We start from the raw sequence: 5,249 nt of genomic DNA, 5'->3' as shown, positions 1-5,249 counted from the left end.
AATCGGATGATCTTTATATCAATCCTACACCTCTCGACTAGAGGAATCTAATAAAAATATTATCAACCATGAATAAGATGACCCACATGAAGTTTTGTGCTGGTTTCCAATTTTAAAACTCCCTCTCAACCAGGGAGAACTTCATCTGCAATCTGTCTATCGGTCGTTACTATTCATCCATCAAATGCACTACCCTATACATCCTGACCCTTGCCTTGCTCTGTTCTATTCTGCCTGTTCTGCTTTGTCTTGTTCTACCCTGTACTGATCGGTACTATTTTGCTTTGTTCTTACATTGTTCTGTTCTGCTCTATTTTTGTCTGAATTATGAAGAAGAAGAAATGATCGAGGATGTATCATACTGACTCAAAGTCAGTCTCAGAGTATGTACCACTGGCCCTAGACCAGTCTCAACCAACCCGAAGTCAGCGTCATAGTGAGTACAACTCCATTGGTCCTAGACCAGTATCATCCTCCACTGACTCAAAGTCAGTCTCAGAGTGCATACCACTGGTCCCAGACCAGTCTCAGCGGACCCAAAGTTAGCTTCATAGTAAGTACCACTCCTACCACTGGTCCCAGACTAGTCTCAACCGACCCGAAGTCAGCATCATAGTATGTACCACTCTCACTAGTCCCATACCAGTACTGCACTGACATGAAGTCAATCTCGAAGTATGTACCACTGGTCCCAGACCAGCCTCAACTGACCCGAAGTCAGTGTCATAGTATGGTACAACTCCTACCACTGGTCCCAGACTAGTATCGCAGTCTTAGAGAGTGTACCATTAGTCCCAGACCAGTCTAAACCGACCCGAAGTCAGCATCATTGTATGTACCACTCTCACTGGTCCCAGACCAGTACTGCACTGACATGAAGTCAGTCTCAGAGTATGTACCACTGGTCCCAAACCAGTCTCAACCGACCCAAAGTCAGCGTCATAGTATGGTACAACTCCTACCACTGGTCCCAGACCAGTATCATTGATCCCAGATCAATGGAGGTCATCCTAGCGTAGGGAGTACGGTAGATACAACGATGCGTCCATTAGTACTACTATGGTCCCTAACTTCATTTCCATGCTCATTGATCAGATGAGAGGTACTTCCCATGAGTCCGAGACTGCATGGGTAGGATGCCTCGACAGGAGAACTAATCAATCCTGTCCTCATAGGAGAACACATCAATCCTGCTACAATCGCCATGGAGAACACATCAATCCAGGCCTCACAGGAGAACACATCAATCCTGCTACACAGGAGAGCAAATCATCCTATTCCACAAGAGAGCGAATCATCTTGTCCCACAAGAGAGCGAGTTATCTTGTTCTAATGCGCACCACCAGCGGAGGGTGAGTCACCCTGTGGTCGTATTTTGCTCCAGTAAGAACCGCAAGCCCTCAGAGCTCCCATAGCTCAATGTATGCAACATGCAGGACCCTTGTACAAGGATTTCTTGATGACTCCAAGTCGTTTGGGAAAATCATAGATTAGATCTTTCCTCGGGGCTTTGACAAGGTGTATCGACCTGTACATCATCTTAATGCGATGGAGCCTCCTTGCTCATCGACTTAACATATCCCAGATGATGTCTATCTACTGGAGCAATGACAAATATGAGATTCCTTAATAATCGAATCCCACCTCTGGTTGTTACAGAGAATCAAAATGGTATGTGTTCAAATAGCTCACTGAAGAGCTTCCTAACCAGACAGCTTCATACGAGATCATACTCATAGATATGTATCCGGTCTCGGTGGTGCTTATGGAAACTGACTTTTGCTTCCTACTCATCCATTATATCGAAGCAGAATCCAAAGAGAAACAACACTAAAAAGTTCTCCAGTGATCCTCCACACTACCGGCCTAATCAGCATTCGAATAATCATGCAGTTTCATATTTCTAGTAGTGTATCTCAATCCATTAGTAATTGTGCCATGAAGATATCTTAGAAGATTCTTGGCATCAATGCAGTGAGGCTCAACCAAATATGAGCTCACAGTGCTAACTACAAAACATATGTTCAGATGGAGGTTCACCCAGAACATCAATGCGAATGAGGTTTTGAAACTCAGAGGCATTTCCCAGATCTGGTCCGACATCACTACCCTATAACTTCTAAAAGTTAAGATCCTCAAGGTAGTCATAGGCTTGCAGTCCATCATACCAAATCTTTCCAATATCTTTACCACATATTTTCCTTGAGATAGGAAAATTTCCCTTGGCTTCTGCCATACTTCAAGTCCTTGGTCCTTCATTTCAAATTCAGAAGCCAACTCCCTCTTACATTTGTGAATGAGAGGGCCTGCACCTGTTAGAAATAGGTCATCCACATACAGCACCAGTATGAGAGGCTTATCATCTTCAACCTTAAAGTAAAGGTTAGGATCGACTTCACTCCTAGTGAATCCCAGCTTCATCACGTAGCTGTCGATCCTCTCATACCATGCTTGAGGTGCTTGCTTCAGCCCATAGAGAGCCTTCTTCAACTTGCATACATCAGATTTTCGATCATAAATTTCAAATCCTTCGGGTTGCTCCACGTAGACCTCTTCTTTGATCGAGCCGTGTAAGAACACAGTCTTGACATCCATCTGATGTAGGTTCCATCCTTGTGAAGCAGCAAGGGCTATGATCGAGTGGATGGTCGTATATCTGGCAACAGGTGCAAATATCACATCATAGTCTATACCTTCCTTTTGGGAGAAACCGCAAGCAACAAAACGAGCCTTATACTTTTCCGTACTTCCATCTGCTGCATGCTTTATCTTGTAAAGCCATTTGGAAGTAACAACTGTCTTGTCCTAGGGTTTGGGAACTACTTCCCAGACATCATTCTTCATGATAGACTCATATTCTTCGGTCACAGCATCCTTCCCTACTTGATGCTTGACGGTATCTGAGAATGATGAAGGCTTATTTTGTATGATCGTGCCGACGATGGTCAGGTATCCCTGATACCTATTAGGTTTCTTACTTTCATGAAAGGTTCCTCAGGGTGGATCATGTCCTTTAGCGTCATCAAGTAGCCCCCTAAGCCATGAAGGCCTCTTCCTAGAAGAGGAAGGCTCATGTGGAGGAGGATCAATCGGATCCATGGGTTCTTCTACATCAGGCATTGATTCATCATCCTTTTCTTTCGGTTCCCTGGTGTCGGCTTCTTGAGAGCTCCTCAAAGTCAGAAGATTGTTCACCTTGCTGAGAGCCATATCTTTGTCAAAGGTGACATCATGACTAATTACGACTTCCCTTTGACCGACTACATAGATTCTATAGCCTTTAGTATTTTCACCATAGCCCACGAAAATTCCCTTCTTTCCAGATGCACCCAATTTATTTCTTTTCTCTTTCAGCACATGAAAATATACACGGCTTCCAAAAATTCTAAAATGAGAAACATCAGTTTTCTTACCGATGAACTTTTCTTCAGGAGTCTTGGAACCCAATGCTTGATGAGGGCATAGATTTTGTACATATACGGCAGTGTTTGTAGTTTCAGCCCATAGAAACTTCGGAAGTCTTTGATCATGTAGCATGGCCCAAACAGCTTCCACAATCGTGCGGTTCTTCCTTCCCGCCACACCATTCTGCTTAAGAGTACGTGGTGTAGTAGTCTCCCTCTTAATGCCAGCCTTAGATATGCCGAAGTGAACCAACTATAATATGTCAGAGGTCTTGCTTTGGCTTGAGGGGAATGGACCCCTTTTGAGCTTTCCTTCGGCACATCCCGGACATACACCTTCTTTCTCTATTTGGAATTCGAGCGTCCTTGTTACCATCTGTCTTACATTGGGTAGAGCTTTGTAATGAAGGTGGGAAAACCTCTGATGCCAAAGTTCGGACTGAAGAGTTGTGTCACAAGAAATGACACCTAACAGACTTCCATCGACCTGATATAATGAATCAACAATAAACCCAAGAGTAGATGCATCTTTAACATTATTTTTCCATATACATACCTTGTCATTGCTGAAGGTTACCTTGTAGCCTTTGTCTTCCATTGTCGAGATGGACACTAGGTTCTTTTTGAAGTCAAGTGCATTTAATACATCCTGGACTTTATAGCCTTCTTGAATGGTTGTCCTCTTCCTCGATCCCCAGATCTCCTCTTACCTTTGCTGTTGAATTTTTCATTCCTTTGATTTGCCATCAGAGGGATTTTGATCATCATCCCGGTGTGAGTCCTTTCTATCAGGGCACTCCCTTGCATAGTGACCTGCTTTATCGCAGATGTAACATCGTCCTTTTCTTCCACCCTTAGGTCTAGCCTTTCCTTTTGATTTAGTCTCGGAATTATTTCTTTTCTTAGCATGAGAAGAAAAGGCAGCAGGAGGACCTTTAGGCATGGGCATTTCTTGCTCTTCTTCCCTTGTTTCTTCTTGAATGCATCTAGCCATTAATTCCTCGAAACTAGGAATTACATTATAGTTCAGAAGAGTAGTCCTAAACACGTACCATTTGGATGGTAATCCTCCAAGAGTCGTGAGTGCCATTTCCCAATTTATCATAGATTTCCTTGGAGGTGTCCAGTTCAGAGATGTAGGCCACCAAGTGCTTGTTGATAGAGTCTCGGATGATCTTCTATTTTGACTTCTTTGATTTTCCATTTGTTCCATGCAGCAGTGGATGCATTTGATGGAGGCTCAACAATATTGCCTCTTACATGATCTAGCACTCCTAGATCTTCTAGGTTTAGATCAATAGACATCTTCCATGCGTGATAGTCATCTTTCTCACGGAGCTTGTCTTCGGCAGGAAAGAGTGTTGAGGACCCCATGGTTCTTTTGGGATAGCCTTGTCAATCTTCTCTTCAGTGATTGCTCTTGCTCTTGCTCGGGCTTTGTATTCACCTTAACTCTGATACCATGTTAAGTTATGGTATGTTCTATGCTTATAACAGTTTACATATTTTTCTTATTATATTCCACATATTATCAATCACATGTACATAAAGTAAAGTGGAGATAGAACACTAAACGATCGACAGAAAACAAGCCAAGACAAGAGACACAAGATGTGGCGGCTAGCCAGGGACAAACCTCACAATGTGTGGGGAAACCCTTTGATGAAATCTTCTTTTATCTTCAATAATTCAGTAGAGAGAAATAGCACAATAAATTTGATTCATATCAGCAGTAGCAAACCCTAGATCAGTAGCATCATCATTAGCGGCTTCATTATCAAACCAGGGCAGATGATATCTCACAAACTGACCATCGGATTGACTTCATTTCACCACCAAAAGTTG

This window comes from Pinus tabuliformis, chromosome J (genome assembly GCF_031772625.1).
Source record: "Pinus tabuliformis cultivar Carrire ecotype Pingquan chromosome J, CPIR1, whole genome shotgun sequence".
In the NCBI taxonomy this organism is placed as follows: Eukaryota; Viridiplantae; Streptophyta; class Pinopsida; order Pinales; family Pinaceae; genus Pinus; species Pinus tabuliformis.
This window is presented reverse-complemented; position numbering follows the sequence as displayed.